The 19,369-nt window shown below is 41.0% G+C and overlaps 1 non-coding gene across 1 annotated transcript; it reads left to right on the forward strand.

The window, feature by feature from the left end:
• The first annotated feature begins 14,417 nt into the window (after positions 1–14,417).
• Positions 14,418–14,524, forward strand: LOC120267822. The gene has a single exon (XR_005538596.1). It is a non-coding gene; the product is annotated as a small nucleolar RNA R71 (small nucleolar RNA).
• The last annotated feature ends 4,845 nt before the right edge of the window (positions 14,525–19,369 follow it).

Here is a 19,369-nt window from a genome sequence, read left to right on the forward strand (position 1 = left end):
TGAGGTGAAACTTCGGTTACCTTATAAGGGCCAAACCATCTTGACTTGAGCTTCCCCAGAAATAACCATAGACGAGAATTGAATAGTAACTCCTGATCGCCCACTTGAAACTCTTTCGGATTCTTAATATGCTTGTTATGCCACATCCGGATTCTTTCCTTATAAATCCTTGCATTCTCATATGCTTTCAATCTCCACTCATCTAGCTCGTTGAGATGGAAGCATTCTTTGTTCCCCGACTTGATCAAGTCAAAATTCATAGCCTTGATTGCCCAATATGCTTTATACTCTAACTCCACAAGAAAATGACATGATTTTCGATACACCAAATTATAGGGAGTGGTCCTTATTGGAGTTTTGTACGCTATTCTATAGAGCCCAATGTGTGTCATCAAAGCGTTCCAACCAATCTTGCTTTCCTTGTTCCACGGACTTGGTTGTTAAGATCCTCTTGAGCTCTCTGTTTGTGACTTACACTTGACCACTCGTCTGTGGGTGGTAAGAGGTAACAAAACGATGATGCACTCCATAGTGCTTCAACACTTTTGTGAGTTGTTTGTTGCAAAAATGGGTCCCTCGATCGCTAATAATGATTCGTGGGGTCCCAAATAATTAAACAACCTCTTCAAAAATTTCAACATGGTTCTAGCATCATTGGTTGGAAGAGCTTGAGCCTCCAACCATTTAGAAACATAGTCAACTGCCACCAGGATATATTGATTACCATTGGACTTTTGGAAATGGCCCCATGATGACAATTTCCACACATCAAACACCTCATAAAATTGCATTGGATTACGAGGGCATCCCATCTTTTTCACTATAGGGTTTCCAACCCTCTCACAAAGCGCCCATTGAAGAACAAAGCGATCGGCATCCAACAATAAAGTGGGCCAATAGAAACCCGGTGCCAAAATTTTCTCAGCGATTCGCTCCAACCATAATGCCACCCTAGCATACCCCAGTGACACCGTGCAGATAATGTTCCAAGCTTCCTCCCTAGAAACACATCTTTGAACCACATAGTGCGCTGCAAACAGAGCGGGTGGGGATCATCCCAAAAATGGTTCTTCAAGTCACTAAAAACTTTTTCTTACCGTTTGAAAAACCAAGGCCTTGCTTCAATACCTTTCCGAGACAAGTAGTTTGCAAAATCAGTGAACCATGGGTATCCTCGACTCGACTCTGAGCTGCATACAAATGTTCTTACGGGAAAAATCATCAATTTCCTTGCTTGCGAGGTTCTTGCCCCTCCACAACCTTCTAATCTTGAAAGATGATGCGCAACCACATTTTTCGGTTCCCCTCTTATCTTTTATTTCCATATCAAATTCTTATAACAATAAGATCCAGAGAATAAATCTCGACTTTGCGTCAGCCTTGTTCATGAGATAACGGAGTGCTGAGTGATCTGTAAATACAGTGACCCTAGCTAAGATGAGGTATTTCCTGAACTTGTCAAAAGCAAACACCACTGCTAACAACTCCTTTTCAGTGGTTGTATAATTCTCTTGAGCACTTGTGTGAACCTTACTAGCATAATAAATCGGTCGAAACTGCTTATCTTTTCTTTGGCCCAAAACTGCTCCAACAGCATAATCACTTGCGTCGCACATGAGCTCAAAGGGTTTGTTCCAATCCGGTATTGTTAAAATTGGTTCTTGAACTAATCTCTCCTTTAATAAATTGAATGAACTCAAACAGTCATCCCCAAAATCAAAGGAGCATCTTTTTCTATGAGTTTGGTTAACGGTTGCATGATCTTCAAAAGTCCTTGATAAACCTTCTGTAAAAACCTGCATACCCCAAGAAACTACGGATCCCTTTTATATTTGTAGGTGGAGGAAGCTTTCGATGACTTCAATCTTCGCCTTATCTACCTTGGTACCTCCTTGGGAAATTTTATATCCAAGGACAATGCCTTCTTGGACCATAAAGTGACATTTATCCCAATTGAGGATGAGGTTTGTTTCTTCACATCTCACTAGCACTCTCTCCAAATTCTTTTAAGCAAATATCGAAAAGAGTCTCCAAAATACCAAAAATCATCAATGAACACCTCCATAATGTCTTCTAGAAGATCATCAAAAATGGCCGTCATGCAGCTTTGGAATGTTGCTGGTGCATTACACAACCCGAAAGGCATTCTTTTGTAAGCAAAAGTATAGTAAGGGCAAGTAAATGTGGTCTTCTCTTGATCTTCGGGGGCTAAGGGGATTTGAAAGTATCCCAATGTGCCATCAAGGAAGTAATAAAATTGATGCCTTGCCAATCGTTCCAACATCTGATCAATAAACAACAATGTAAAATGATCTTTTCGATTGGTATCATTTAATCTTCTATAGTCAATGCAGACTCGCCATCCTACAACTGTCCTGGTTGGAATCAATTCATTCTTTTCATTTCTCACAATGGTCCTCCCCCCTTTTTTCGGAACCACTTGAGTTGGGCTAACCCACGCACTATCAGATATGGGCTAAATAATCCCTCATTAAGAAGCTTCACCACCTCCGCCTTGATGACTTCCTTCATGTTCTGATTTCATCTTCTCTGAGGTTGGATAACAGATTTGTTGTCATCTTCCATTATAATTTTATGAGTACAAAATGATGGATTTATTCCCTTAATATCTGAAATCTTCCATGCTATAGCCGACTTATGTCTTTTCAACATAGTAACAAGCTTGCCCTTTTGATCTGCAGACAAGTTTGAAGCCACGATCAACGGGAGTTTTGATTCTTCCATCAAAAAGGCATATTCTTGATGTGTTGGCATGGTTTTAAGCTCTAGTTCCGGTGGTTCATCAATTGATGGGTGCAACCTGCTCTCTTTCAATCTGCCAATCTTCGCAAAGTTGTTTGTCTCCCGTTCAAAATCATTCTCACCCTCTTCTCCTAGTGAATGTGTTTCTGTGCGGTATTCAACGGCTATCAATGCCTCCATCCCACAAATTTCCCTTCTCGACAAAGACACACCCTACAGTAGAAAAGTTCCATACCTTTGTTCATGATAAGACGAGTCAAACTAAGCGAGGACTCTGTCCAAACTTTCTTCAAAGTGATTAATCATCGATGCCAATGCAGATTTCTCAAAGTGATTAAGCACCCTATCTAATTAGCAATTCCGCTCTTGAATTCTGGCAACGTAATCTTCGATCAATTCTTCCACGGTCTGTTGAATAGTGTATGCCTCTTGCAAGAGATAGCACAGTGTGTCTTGTACTGCAAATAATTGAACTTTCTGTTCCACATTTTTAACCATTCACGTGATAGTGTCGAATAACTCGACCATTTCAATTATTTTTCTGTAATCAAAGAAAAAGAACAAAGCAGAACGATGATATAAAAAGAAGATACGAAATAGAATTAATGAATGAATAGCTAAGAAAACAAAGTGCAAAGTATCTCTAAGTGCCTACTTTTTGAAAACTGTGCCAAAAACTTGACAACGCCCTTGCGTATGTCCACAAGTTCACGTCTTTGTCGAGTAATAAATCCCAGGTGAGTGTGTATCGTATCTATAGGGAGTAGGGAGGAAAAATACTTAAATTGTTTCTTAACCAAGTGAAGATGAATAATGATTGTGTTGACAAGATGTAATGTAAACAAGAATAAAAGAAGTAAGAAAGAAAAGCACAAATAAGTGAGAGATAAGACAATCGATATAAATGGGGTACTCGGATATTGTTCCACCTAGGACAATCGTTTCAAGTGCAAAACTGACTATTATGCCTCCTAAATAATGCATTAATGAGTTTTGGAAATCCTTCAATACACGGTCCCAAATCTAATGTCAACTATGACTAACTGTATACCATGTCCCGGAGGGGAAATCGAATAATCTCAACACCTCGCACTCGGATAGAATCGCATGGAGTTCTAGGGATTCCAAGTGATAAACCCTCTTCCTAGATATAGACCCAACCCTTTGGTCCAGGTGAGAGGTCCCTAGTCACAATTAAGCCCTAGTTGCTAAAATCAATTCAACGCTTCACTCTGTTGCCTCTGCAACTAAGCCCCAGTGGAAGGTCATCCCTTAGCCCATTCACTCTACTATAACCGCAAGGAAATCAAGGAAATGGAGGTAGGATAAATAACATCGGAGGGGAAAGGGGACGCTCTGCTACCTCTCGACTCACCCTCTCCACCCTCTCCAATCTAGCTTTGTCTAACCCTCGTGGTGTGTCACTCACTCACTAGGGTTACCAATATGAACTCTCAACCCTGGTGTTACTCTAAGGAAGAATTTAATCAATCAAGCATTGAAGATTAGAAATAAAATAAAACATCAATTAATAAAAGCAAAATAGAAGGTTTAATGAAACAAATACATCCTAGGGTTCACAAATCCAAGTACCGACTAGGAGATTTATCTCTCCGTGGAGCTAGTTACAATTAACAATGAAATCGAATGTAAAAACAAGTAATCCATAGAAAACACCCTCGATAGTCGTGGCGATGGTCTTGTGGAGAAGCCCCATCTCCTCCAAATGTCCCCTTGTCCGGCCAAGGATACACCTCGTCAGATCCGTGCCAATGAAAGCTCTGGTAGGTAATCAAAAAGATAACTAGGGTTTGCTTTTCTTTTCATTTCATCATTCATATTTCTTTTTGAGTCTGACTAACATAGACTGCACCAAAATCATTTTAAAATCTGTCTCAAAAATAACCTGTCTCACCCCTTATATGTCTGTGCCATGTAAGTGAATCATATATCTCATTTTCCCTGATTTGGTCTAGCCTAAGCACTTTAATTAGTATAGCTCTAGATGCTAATCACTGCACATACAAAGAATACTAAGTCTTAAAATACTAAGTGCTACTTCAATGGCCAAGTAAGATCCTTCTAATTCTATATCTTGAAATTGAATACTCTTTCTTCTTAAAACCTCTGGTAGGTAATCAAAAAGATAACTAGGGTTTGCTTTTCTTTTCATTTCATCATTCATATTTTTTTTTGAGTCTGACTAATGTAGACTGCATCAAAATCATTTTGAAATCTTTCTGGAGGGTGCACATGCTGGTTAGCCACAAGAGCCACCCAACTACTCGAATATAGTTGATAAGTGTTTGTGTACTAAGAATATTGATAACGCTCCTTGTGTGTGACCCGCAAGTGCATGGGTTTATCGAGTAATAAATCCCAGGTGAGTATAGTATCATATCCACAGGGAGTATAAAGTAAAAATACTTAAATTGATACTTCACTACGTGAAAGTGAAAAATGACAGTGTCGATAAAATGTAATGTGAACAAAGATAAAAGAAACAAGAATGAGAGGCGCAAGTAAGTGAGAGGTAAGGCAATCGATAGAAGTGGGGTACTCGGACAATGCTCCCCCTGGGATTAATGTTTTAAGTGCAAGACCCACTATTATACTTCCTAATCAATGCTCAATAAGTCGTGGAAATCCTTAAGCACATGGTCCCAAATCTAAGGTCAACTGTGACTAACTCTACACTATGTCCCGTCAGAGAAATCGCTCAGTCTCAACACCTCACGCTGTGTAAAGCTGCATGGAACTTTAGGAGATAAACCATCTTCCTATGTATAGAACTAAACCTTTGGTCCAGGCGAAAGGCCCCTAGTCACATTTAAGCCCAAGACACTAGAGTCACTTCAACGCTTCAGTCTATTACCCGCGCAACTAAGCCCCAGCGGAGTTCATTCTCTAGAACTTTACTCTATTGTGATAGCAAAGAACTCAAGGAAATAGCAGTAGGATAAATCACACTAAAGGAAAAAGGGGATGCTCCGCTACCTCTTGACTCACCCTCTCAACCCTTTCCAATCACGCAATGTCTAACCCTCGTAGTGTGTCACTCATCAACAACGATTACCAAGATGGACTCTCAATCCTAGTGCCACTCTAAGGGAGAAATCATTCAACAAGCATTCAAGATTGGAACTCAATTGAAACATCAATTAAGGAAAGCATAATAAAAGATCAATGAAACAATAACATCGTAAGGTTTACAAAATCCAAGTATCAATTATGGGATTTAGCTCTCGGTGGAGCATAATACAATCAACAATGAAATCAAAAGTAAAAACAAGTGTTCCATAAGAAAAACCCCCTCGGTAGTTGTAGTCGATGCTCTTGTGGAGTAGCCAAGTCTTCTCCAAAGGTCCCTCTTGTCCGCCCATCGCACACCTCGCCCGGATCGGTGTTGATGAAAGTTTCCCCAATAACCTTCTTCCAAGTGAAGCTACGGTGTTGAATCGTTAGAACCACTCCAAATACATGCCAAAAGCCTCTCTAAACCCTAGCCGATATCCTCTCGAAAGATGGATGAAAGATGGATAAAAGGGGAAAATAAGATCCCAAAAATCGGGTTGAATCGCGGCTTAAATACAATTGGAATCGGGAATCCACACACCCCAGTGGATTTTCGCCATGAACTTGTGGAATTTCCACACGGGCATGGGGAATACCCACATGCTCGTGTGGATTTTTAGGAAATATTGTTTTGGGCCGGTTGAGAAAAGTAACTACTGCAGTACTAGCTACAGTGGCAACATAAATGGGCACACATTTATGCCATAGATCACATGTCTTCTTTAATCAAAAGCTTCATTGGGTGAGGTCTTGTTATCAATGCACAAGTCGGGATACGCAAATGTGACTGCCTTTCTGCCCCTCCAACTCATTATAGTGACTTGAATTCATGGAGGTTGGCACACATTCATGTATCTTGGAGACCCACTTGTGTCTTCGAGTTTGTTCATTCCAAGATTCCACCAAATAATGCGTTTATGATCTACTTTTGGCTTATTTTCTCAATACTTAGCTTCACAACCCTACATGCTCAAAAGTAGAAAAATACATATGTATTAGCGCTTAAACCTACTAAAAGTAATGCTCAACATAAGGAAAGAACACTTCGCATTCTTATCACACAAGCATTTATCAAACTCCCCCACACTTAAGCTTTTGCTTGTCCTCAAGCAAAAATAACACATTGACGCATAAAAGAAGGAAATATTGAAAATCCTTGGTCTTAGGTTCACCAAAACATGCAAAGAGAGCATTCTACAAGTAAGGGGAATTTCAACACTAAATACGAAAAAACAGTGCTCTAGCTAAAAACTCGAATAGAAAAGGACAACCAACCCGAAATCGTGTAAGTGTGTGTAAACATACTCAATTCAACCCAAAGTATACTCCTCAAAGTTCTAATTATAAGGGACTTATTTATTTACAAAGCACAACAAAATAAAAAGATGGTAGTAGCTTCAGACATCCTCTAAGGTTGCCCTTTCCCAAGCTGCCGCTAAGGTGGCTTCCACACTTTCAAGGTAATAGCTCTTTCTACCGGGGTGGTAGCTTTCACTCATCCCATGATATAGCTCTTTTTCTCATTAGGGCACAACTAGTATCTGACTTATGAGAGTAGCTTCATATTTCATAGTTGGTAGCTTTTCCCACCCAAAATGCACAACTAAACAATATATCTATTTTTTTCTTCCTTTTCTTGTTCCAATTTTTTTTAAATTTTTTTAGAAAATAACACAAGAAACAAAACTAATTAGTCCCTTAAACATAGAACTTGAGTTTCCAAAATAGTTTCAAAAGTGAGTAGTGCAAAAAGTCTCAATCGGGCAAAAATTCCTAGAAATTCAAGAACAAACTAGAGCACGAAAACATTCAATGTTAAAATTCTCCTAAACTCGAGAATACAATCATTGCATCTAAGGTGAACCACCATTTGCTACGTGAACATGTATGTCAATCAAAATTTATATAAAGGACATGTGCAATGTGAACTCCCCCACCACTTAAGATGTACATTGTCCTCAATGTACCATGTAAGCATAATATAAAATAAATCAATCAAGCATAAATGTGGCTGCGGCAATTGAAACAATACTCCCCTAACTCCTAGTGTTGCGTTTGATGGAGTTAAATCCATAGGAGTAAAGTTCCAACAGGTTGTGAAGCACACACGACCCACATTGGCCGTGTCCATGACTAGTTCTCATTTCCCATACTAACAAGAACATCTGCACACATGCACAAGGGGGTTTAGTGAAGCTCAATAAAAACAAAAACAACTCGAGTATATATAAAAGATAGAGCACTGAACTTCAGCTTGAGACAAAAAAATGAAAATAAAAGATAAACTCAGAAGGAGAATACTTTCTGAGTATACAAGTCTAAAATAAAATGCAGAAGGTAAAGAAGAAAAATGTATCAAGTGTCGGTGTCGTCTGGTGTCAGCTCTTCATCTACCACTAGATAGTTGAAAGGTGCCGGTAGATCAGGCGATGGTGAGGCTGGTGGGGTGGAGGGGTCCTCGGTTTCCTAATGAAAGGCGAGGACGCATCTCGCTCTAATAGCTGCAGTATGGTGTCAAGAAATGCCATCATCCCCATGTACTATGCAACTTGTACAGCCCGGACCTTCGCAATCTCTGTCCAAAGCTCACCCACAGCACTCTTGAGCCTCTCAGATCGATCATGGGCTCGAGAAGAAGTAAAAATATGTACCGGTGATAAGTGCTTGTGTGATAAGAATGCAAAGTGTTCTTTCCTTATGATGAGCATTACTTTTATCGAGTTTTAACACTAATACGTGTGAATTTATGTTACTAATACGTGTGATAAGAATGCAAAGGGTTGTGAAGCTGAATCTTAGAGAAAGAAGCCAATGTAGATCATGAGTGCACCATTTGGAGGAAATCTTGAGATGGATCAAACGTGAATACATAAGTCGGGTTCAAGATGCTAGAATCTGTACCAACCTCCTTGTATTCAAGCTAGCACAATGATTTGTAGGGCACAAAGGCAGTCACACTCTAAGTATTCCGGCTTGTGCATGTGTAACAAGATCTTCACCAGCGCGGCCATTCACTGAAGAAGCAAAACGATCTATGACGTAAATGTGTACCCATTTACGTTACCTCGATGAATGCATGTTTTCGGGAGTGTTTTTGGACCAAGCACAGTAGCGAAAGCAATCGTAGCAACACCGTAAAAAAATAATGTAGCATCTATCGCTTTATAGCCGTCAAGAAGGAGTTTGTCCGAGAAGCCACACGGCCATGTGGAAATTCCACACTGCCCTACGTTACTTCCATACATGCCATGTGAAATATTCACAGGGGCATGTGGATTCCAGATTCCAACCCCTTAAAAGCTGATTTCAACCCCGATTTCAGCATTCTTTTCTTCATCTGTTCCCCAACTTGAGAGAAGGCAGCAGCTAGGGTTTTGAAAGATATTGGCTAGGGATTGGGAGAGGGTCTATGGCTTTGACAACCCGCTCTGTTTGGAAGAAGGTTAGTTGGAGACCTTTCGTCGGCACCGATCCGGCGAGGTGTATCCTAGGCCTGACAAAGGAACCTGTGGACGAGTAGAGGACTCTCCATAAGACCATCGTCATGACTATCGAGGGGTTTTCTATAGATTTATTACTTTTATAATTGATTTCATTGATTGTAATAAGCCCCCTAGTGGGTACTTGGATTGTGAACCCTAGGATGTATTCGTTTTATTGAACCTTGTTATTATGCTTTCGTTAATTGATGTTTTTATTGAGTTCCAATCTTGAATGAATTGATTGTATGAATACTCTCTTAGAGTAGCGCTAGGGTTGAGATTTCTTGTTGGTAACCCTTGTTAGTGAGTGACACACCATGAGAGTTAGATAAATCTAGATTGGAGAGAGTTGAGAGGGTGAGTCGAGAGGTAACAGAGCGTCCCCTTTCCCCTCCAGTGTGATTTATTCTATCTCAAATTCCTCGAGTTCTTTGCGGTCATAGTAGAGTGAATGGGCTAAGGGATGACCTTCTGCTAGGGCTTAGTTGCGAGTGCAATGGAGTAAAGCGTTGAAGTGATTTTAGCATCTATGGCTTAATTGTGGCTAAGGAACTTCCGCCTGGACCAAATGGTTAGATCTACATATAGGAAGAGGATTTATCACTTGGAATCCCTAGAACTCATTGCAATTCTATACGAGTGCGAGGTTGAGAGATTGTTCAATTTGTCCTTCGGGACATGTATAGGGTCAGGCATGGTTGACCTTAGATTTGAAACTATGTATTATAGGATCTCCACGACTCATTAATGCATTAGTTAGGAAGCATAATATAGGGTTTTTGCACTTGAAACGATTGTCCTAGACGGATCAATATCCAAGTACCCCATCTATATCGATTGTCTTACCTCTCCTTTACTTGTGCTCTCTCTTGTCTCTTTTACTATTATTTCATTACATCTTGTCACACAAATCACTATTTATATTTCACTTAGTTAAGAGACAATTTAAGTATTTTTACTCCCTACTCCCTGTGGATACGATAGGGTGTGGTCAACCGGGCTCTAGAGTGTCTCTTGTGCTGTAAGGGGTGCTCTGGTCTCCATCAGTGCACACCCAGGCTCGGGAACAACCGCCTTTTTGGCACCTCGGATACCGTCCACAAAACCATCCCAAAGATGAGTCTAGTGACGTAGGGGCCAGCGAATAAAACTCCCACTCTCGCAAACTTGCTCTAGTGCATCAAAAAGTCTGCCACTACATGTCACAGGTCAATCTGCTCATTTTGGACCATGGAATATAAATAGGGTAGGTCCTGCCAGCACAAAACAGCTGTGTTGTCACCTCGGCCAGTCATAAACCTACTGAGGACAGAGTGTAAATATATGTATCTCAACCGCGATAACCATGAGGCCTTATACGCTCCAGGTTCATAATGCCCTTGTCCACACAAAGATCGGTATGCTTGCTGTGGGGTCAGGGTGCTAGGGTAATCCGTCGGCAAGCGTCCATACTCCTCTTTATCTGTGTATGTCTCATCATACAAGCCCATCCGAACTAAGAACTCAGTGACACTCATGCAAAACTGATGTCCGAATGCTTGGAATTGTATAGCATCAATGGTGTCAAATCTCCCATATGGCTGATCAAACTTGAAGGATGCCAACACTTCCATCATTAATGCGCAGAAAGATGGCTCTCAGATCGACAACAATCTCGTCTAGCTTCCCATTGCTAACATCTTGCCAATCTCATCGTCTAACTCATCACCCCGCTGAATCTCTCTTAGCACACTTAAATCCACAAAGCGAGAATGTCCAAGACTGAGTCTCGATACCCTCTCAAATCGAGCCTGATGCTCGGGATTCGAGAATTTAATGTGTGCTAGCTCAAGTGGAGTCTCCCTAGGACACTTGCCCTCTTTTTTCTTCGAGCATGGTGCCATACAAATAATAATTGATGAAGAAACTATCAGAGAAGCTAAAGAAACAGTCTTATGGAAATTCCCCACGTCCGTGTGGATCTGCTGGGCGTGAAAATCACACAGCCGCATGTCACATCTAAACTCTTTCTAAACATGCATAAGCCATTCTCGAGTGAAAATTGCACCACACTATGACTTTTAATAAAAAAAACAATAAATGGTGAATAAGAGAGGGGGTAAAATGTTTACCTATGAAATGAGTATGAAAACTTTAAAATTGGCATGGAAATTAAATAAAAACACTCTAACCCAGCAATGTGAGGTCGGGCAAATGATGAAGAATGCTCTTCGAGTGATTGAAGGTGTAATGGAGAAAAATCTCAAAGAGATTTTAAAGAAAAATTCGCGTCTCTTGAAATTCTGCGGATCCACACAAGCGTGTGAAAATTACCTATGCCCGTGAGACACTACAGGAGAGACACGGGCGTGCGGCAAGCCGCTGTGTGCTGTCGGGAAAACAACTAATGCTCTTTGGACACAACCACACGGGCGTGCGGCAATTACCCAGGCCCGTGTGCCCGACCCACAGGGGCAGATCCACGCCCCTGTGGTTTCTTTATCCAACCCAAGAAAACTCTAAGTGTTTCACATGGCCGTGCAAAACTTCCCCATGGGCTTGGACATGTACAGGGCAAGCTCACAGGGGCACTCGTACACGCGTGTGTCTTCTCGAGATAAAAGAGAGCTCCTCTACAGAGATACGCACGGGCGTGTAGAAATTATCCACGCTCGTGTGTTTATCACAGGGTCATCCATAGGGGTGACTCCACGCCCCTGTGTTTTCTCAAGAAAAATCTCTAAGTCTCTTCAAAAAGACACACGCCCGTGTGGGAATTACCCACGGGTGTGTGAATCTCACAAAGTTGTTCATAGGGCCGAGTCCATGCCCCTGTGCCTTCTCTGGATGAGCTCTTAGTAGAGACCCCTTGATGCCTTAGAAAACTCTGCAATCTCTGTAGAATATTCCTAAACAAATAAAAACGCTCGAGCCCTGCTTTTTATCATGCAATTACACCGACAAAAAAAGCACGACATGCTCAAACGACCAAAAACTTTGCCATACTCATTTAAACAAGCATGTGCACCAAAGATCCACGAGAAAATCACAGCAATAACTTCTCAAGATCAGGACACCAACACTCAAAACCTTATTTATCCAAACACTAAACTAAAAACTAAAAAAATAGTAAAGACTTGGGTTGGTACCCAAGAAGTGCTTGTTTAACGTCACTAAACCTGACGTACCTTGCCTGATCTCACGGGGGCTTATAAATGAAGATTTCCCTCTTACCCATGAATTGGAAGCATGATGATCATAACATCTTGAAGGTAGAGGGGGAGTTGTCGAGTTTGTTACCACTTGAGGACTTGTCACCTTTGTTCCTTTTATGCACATTCCCAACAGCCTTGGGGCATTTCTTGTGGTGTCTTCTCACTCACTTCATCTTCCGGAGCATATTTTTCATGATCCCTGGAGTAGGTAGTACTTTCTCATCTAGACCAAGCGTCATCAACTCCTCGTTCTCCTCGTCCTGGTCTAGCAGCACCTCGTATGGGTCCAGATTCAACATTTCCTACACGTATTCATCGATAAGTTAATTAGTGGTGTCAAGAAAATATAAAGTATCATTAAAGTCAACAGAATGTCGCATGGCTTTGGTAAGGCGGTATGTGAGCTTGTCATCTCCAACCCTCAGTGTCAACTCCCCACCGTCCATGTCGATCAATGCCTTGGAAGTGTGCAAGAATGGCCTCCCAAGTATCATAGGAACATCTACATTGGCATCGACATCCAACACTTCAAAGTCTACATGAAATATGTACTTGTCCATCTTGATAAGCACGTCTTCAATGATGCCCCTCGGATGTCTCACCGTTCGGTCCGCCAATTGTCATCCGAGTGGGCCTAGGCACTCCAAAGCCTAGCTTCTGAAAGAAAGAGTATGGCATGACGTTGATACTAGCCCCTGAGTCCGCCAATGCCATCTCTTCACACAAAATGCCAATGTTGCATGGGATAACGAAGCTTCCTGGGACTTTCTTCTTATTCAGCATATTCTTTTACAAGACCGCCCAGTATGATGCATCTAAGATCACCGATGCACTCGCTTCTAATTTTCTCTTGTTGGTCAAAAGATCTTTCAAGAACTTAGCATACTGAGGCATTTGAGACAACTCCTCTACAAAAGGAATGTTGATGTGCAATTGCTTAAATAGACCCAAGAACTTCTTGTATTACTCATCATTTTGGTCATTCTTCAATCTTGAAAAATAAGCGATTCTTGGCTTGTAAGGTGGGGGTGCCACCTCTTTTTCTTTGTTAACTCTTTCCTCAACCTGCACGACCTCCGGTGCCTCAACATTGGTCTTCTCACTAGGAAGTTTGCCCTCCACCTCATGACCACTTCTCAAAGTAATCTCCTTCACATGTTTATGTGTGTTAGTTTTAGTATTACTAGGCAAACTAACTTGTTGTCTCTCTGATAGAGACTTCATGATTTGTCCCACTTGATTCTCTAGGATGTGCAATGAAGCGGTGTGGTTACGACGTATAGCCTCAACCAATTGGAATTGTGTATCCGATGATTGTACAAATCTAGTCAAGTCTTTCTCTAAATCGGTCATCTGGGTCTCCAAGCCTGAAACTCTATTCTACATGTTCGGGGCTTGTTGTTGTTGAAAACCTAGTGGTGCTATGGACTTTTGCTGCCCTTGGTTACTCCATGAGAAATTGGGGTGGTTCCTCTAGCTTTGGTTGTAGATGTTGCTATATGGATTGCCTTGGTTTCTCATTGCATTACCCATAAAGTCAACTAGCTCAATGGATGAAGTGCAACCAACGGCTATTAGGCAATTGGATGGGGCATGTCCTCCACCACATCCATCACAATTCATTACGACCGCCAATCTAAGAGAAGTCAGAGTGTCTAACTTCTTACATAATGCCTATACTTGGGCCGCCAATGATGTAACCGCATCAATTTCATGGAGTCCAGCTAATTTCTACCTTTTCCTTGCATTCCATTGGTATCTATTTATGGTCATTTCTTCTACTAATTATCGGGCTTCATTGGGGGTCTTATTCCCCATTGTACCTCCTGCGGCGACATCTAAAAGCTATCTTGTACTTGGATTCAACCCATTGTAAAAGGTCTGAATGATCATCCCTTTAGGGAATCCATTTTGTGGACACTTTCATAAAAGGTCTTTGAAATGCTCCAATGTCTCAAACAAGGACTCGAGCTCCATCTGAATAAATGATGAAATCTCATTACGAAGCTTTGCTGACTTTCCAAGAGGGAAGTACCTAGCCAAGAAAGCTTCAACCATCTCATTCTAGGTCGTGATGGATGCTCGCGGCAAAAAAAGTAACCACCGCTTTGCTCTTCCTTTTAGAGAAAATGCGAAATCCCTCAATCTAATAGCATCATCCGTAACAACGTTAATTTTTAGCATGTCACAAACTCCCAAGAAGTTTTCAATGTGATTATTTGGATCCTCATCGGGCAAACAATTGAACTGCGCTGATTGCTGAATCATCTGGATGAATGTTGGCTTCAGCACAAAGTTCAGAGCTGTAATTGGGGGTCACACAATGCTAGATTGTATCCCCAATACTGATAGTCAGGCATAATCAAAAAGTGTTCTCTATTGTTCATTCTGTTTGGCCATGTTTGTAAACCCTTCAATATCTATTTCAGCTTGATTCAATGGTTCTTTCACTGGTTCTTTACCCTTTCTTCGGAGTATACGTTCAAGTTAAGGATCACCTTCAAGCAATGTCAAAGGGTTCCCTCGGGTCATAACATGGCACTGTACAAAAGAAAGAAAAACAAATCAGAACGATGAAAGAATAAGAAGATATGAAATAGAAAGATATATTAATGAATTGGTAAGATAGCAAAGTGCAAAGTATCTCTAAATACTTAGTCCCGGACAACGGCGCCAAAAATTTGACAACGTCTCTTGCGTGTGACCCGCAAGTTCATGGGTTTATTGAGTAATAAATCCCAGGTGAGTGGGGTATCGTATCCACAGGAAGTAGGGAGTAAAAATACTTAAATTGCTACTTAACCACTTCAAATTGAACAATGATAGTGTCGATAAAATGTAATGTGAACAAAGATAAAAGAAACAAGAATGAGAGGCGCAAGTAATTGAGAGGTAAGACAATCGATAGAATTGGGGTACTAGGATAATGCTCCCCTAGGATTAATGTTTCAAATGCAAGACCCACTATTATACTTCCTAATCAATGCTAAATGATTAGTAGAAATCCTTAAGCACACGGTCCCAAATCTAAGGTCAACCATGACTAACTCTACATTATGTCCCGGCAGAGAAATCGCTTAGTCTCAACACCTCACACTGTGTAAAGTTGCATGGTGTTCTAGGGAATCCAAGTGATAAACCCGCTTCCTATGTATGGACCTAACCCTTTTGTCCAGGCGAAAGGCCCCTAGTCACATTTAAGCCCCAAACACTAGAGTTACTTCAATGCTTCACTCTGTTGCCCCTTGCGTATATCCCGCAAGTGCATGAGTTTGTCGAAGTAATAAATCCGATATGAGTGCGTATCGTATCCATATGGAGTAGGGAATAAAATCACTTAAATTGTTTCTCAACTAGGCAAAAAGTGGATAATAGTTGTGTGACAACATGTAATGTAACAAAAGTAAAAGAGACAAGAAAAAGAGCACAAGTAAAGGGGAGGTAAGAAAATTGACATAAATGGGGTACCTGGATATTTTTCCGCCAAGGATATTTGTTTCAAGTGCAAAACCCTGTATTATGCTTTCTAAATAATGCATTAATGACTCATGGAGATCCTTTAATACATGGTCCCAAATCTAAGGCCAACCATACCTAACTCTATACATGTCCCGGAGGAGAAATTGAACAATCTCTCTACCCCACACTCGTACAGAATCGCAAGGAGTTTGATGAGTCCGCAAGTGCACGGGTTATCAAGTAATACTCTGTGCGTGACACAAGGGTCATATTCCCTAGGGTCCCAAGTGTTGCTATTACTCCCCCCTAGACGGCACTGTCTAATCTACCAAATATAGGACTAAAACAAGATAAGGAAAATAACAAGGAGGAAACTATAAACACATGGACTAAGGCTTACCACATAAACATACTAAGGAAGCAAGTAACAATGAAAGTGCGAGGTCGCTGGGTGAGGATCTCCTTAGGACTACTAAAGCTAGATGGATGTTAGAATTACAGAGACAACGGTGGTTGGACCAAGAGACATCCAAAAATAGATCACCCCGATGGTCACGGCGGTAATCCCTAATCCAATAAGAGTATTGGCTTGGAATCTCTTCCGACCAAATCCTCCTACTATCGCGTTACAAGTAGGGATATCTCAAATTAAGGCTGAAACTCAACCTAGGTACAACCCTAATAGTTGGAGGGGTATGAAATACCCAATGGTCATTGTGTATTCATACATGTATCCCTTCCAAGCAAGGTGTGTCGAGTACAAGGGTGATGGTCTCGCACCAAATACAACCTAGAAGTTGGATCATACAGTTCTCATGTAAAATAACACATCAAAGAGCACCAAGCAAGGATCATAAACCACACAAATACCATAAATGTAAATCAAGCATCCATACAAGCAAGTTTGTCCCAAGGTTCACCGGATGCCCGGTAACCTTGGGAGTGTAGTTCATCATCAACAAAGGAGCAAGTGTAGGAGATAAGAGATACAAAGAAAAGCTCATAGCAACCTCCCCTAAGATGAAGACTAGAAGGTGGTGATGAGAACTCATTGGATCCGCGCAGGCGAGCTCATAGATCATTTTCCTTGAGTGTAACCTCCTTCCCCCTTTGATTTGCCCCTCAGATCTGTCTTCTCCCTGACCTTGCACTCTTTCTCTTGTTTCTTTTTACTTTTTTGTTACATCACATTTTGTCACACAAATCATTATTCACTTTTTTTATTTAGTTATGAAACAATTTAAGTGTTTTTATTCCCTACTCTCGTGGATACGATACCCACTCATCCGGGATTTATTACTTTGATAAACCCGTGCACTTGCGGGATATATGTAAGGGCATTATCAATAGCAAAGTGCAAAGTATCTCTAAACGCCTGCTCCCGAGCAGCGCCAAAAAAACTTGACAACGCCCTTGTGTGTGAACTGCAAGTGCACGGGTTTGTCAAAGTAATAAATCCCAAGTGAGTGGGTATCGTATCCATAGGGAGTAGGGAATAAAAATATCAAGATTTCTATCTAACTAAGTGAAGGAAGGATAATGATTTTGTTGATAAAATGTAATGAAGCAAGAATAAGAGAAACAAGAAAGAGGGAAGGACAAATAGATGAGAGGTTAGGAAATTGATAGAAGTGGGGTAATCCGATATTGTTACACCTAGGACAATTTCTTCAAGTACAAAATTAATTATTATATCTCCTAATTGATGCTTAATGAGTCCTGAAAATCCTTAAACACATGGTCGCAAACCTAATGTTAACCGTGATTAACTCTGCACTATTTTCTGGTGGAGAAATGGATCAATCTCAACACCTTATACTGTGTAGGGTTGCAAGATACTCTGGGGATTCCAAGTACTAAACCCTATTCCAATGTATAGATCTAACCATTTGGTCACGGCGAAAGACCCCTAGTCACAATTAAACCCTAGGTGCTAAGGTCACTTCAACGCTTCACTCTTTTACCTGTGCTACTAAGCCTCAACGGAGGTCATCCCTTAGCCTATTCACTCTACTATAACCACAACGAACTCTTAAAATGTACAGGTAGGATAAATCACATTAGAGAGGAAAGGGGATGCTCCGTTATCTCTCGTCTCACCCTCTCGACCATCTCCAATCTTAGAATATCTAACCCTCATGGTGTGTCACTCACTCACAAAGTTTACCAATGTAGACTCTCAACCCTAGTGTCACTCTAAGGGAGAAATCATACAACAAGAATTGAAGATTGAAACTCTATTAACGACATCACTTAAGGAAAACATAATAGAAGATTAATAAAACAAATACATCCTAGGGTTCAGAAATCCACGTACCCACTAGGTGTTTAGCTCTCCATGGAGCTAGTTACAATCAACAATGAAATCGAATGAAAAACAAGTAATCCATAGAAAAATGCCCTCAGTATTCGTGTCAATGGTCTTGTGGAGTAGCCTCATCTTCTCCAAAGGTCCCCTTGTCCGGCCTCGGGCACACCTCGCAGGATCAATCCTGACAAAAGCTCCCCCAATAACCTTCTTCCAAGCAGAGCACAGTGTCAAATCCGTAGAACCATTCCAAAGACTTGCCAAAAGCCTCTCAAAACCCTAGTCAATGGCCTCCCAAAAGATAGAGAAAAGTTGGAGAGAAGGGTGAAAAGGATCCCTCAAAATCGTGTTGAATCGTGGCTTAAATAGAGCTGGAATCGGGCATCCACACGGGCATGGGGAATTTCCACATGCCTGTGTTGATTCTCTGGGAACATGATTTTCGGTAGGCTCTGAATAGTAACTGCAATAGTATATTACTGTAGTGATTTGCTACAATAACCTGCTACAATATTCTGCCAAAAGACTCCCAATTCCACACTTTTCATCAAGGTAACATAAACAGGCGCACGTTTATGTCATAGATTACAACTCTTCTTCAATCAAAGGCCTCATTGGTGAAGATCTTGCTATCAATGCACAAGTTGGGATACGCAAATGTGACTGCCTTCGTGCCCCTCCAACTCATTGTAATTACTTGAATACATGGAGGTTGGTACACATTCACATATCTTAAAACCCTACTTGTGTCTTCGCGTTTGTTCCTTCCAAGATTCCACCAAATAGTGTGTTCACGATCTATTTTTGGCTTCTTTTTTTAATACTTATCTTCACAACCCTACATGCGAAAAAGAACACAAATACACAAGTACTAGCGCTTAAACCTGATAAAAGTAATGGTCATCGTAAGGAAAGAATACTTCGCGTTCTTAGCACACAAGTTTTTATCAATGCACCATGGAGTGGAGATACAAAAGATATGTCCTGCGAAGTGAGCCTGTGCCATCTTCACGACCTGTCACCGACCAGCTACGAATAGAATGAAAGTACCTGTATGAGAAAAAATGCCTTCAAGTAGCCTAGAACAT

Source organism: Dioscorea cayenensis, chromosome 1, assembly GCF_009730915.1.
Source record: "Dioscorea cayenensis subsp. rotundata cultivar TDr96_F1 chromosome 1, TDr96_F1_v2_PseudoChromosome.rev07_lg8_w22 25.fasta, whole genome shotgun sequence".
NCBI lineage: Eukaryota > Viridiplantae > Streptophyta > Magnoliopsida > Dioscoreales > Dioscoreaceae > Dioscorea > Dioscorea cayenensis.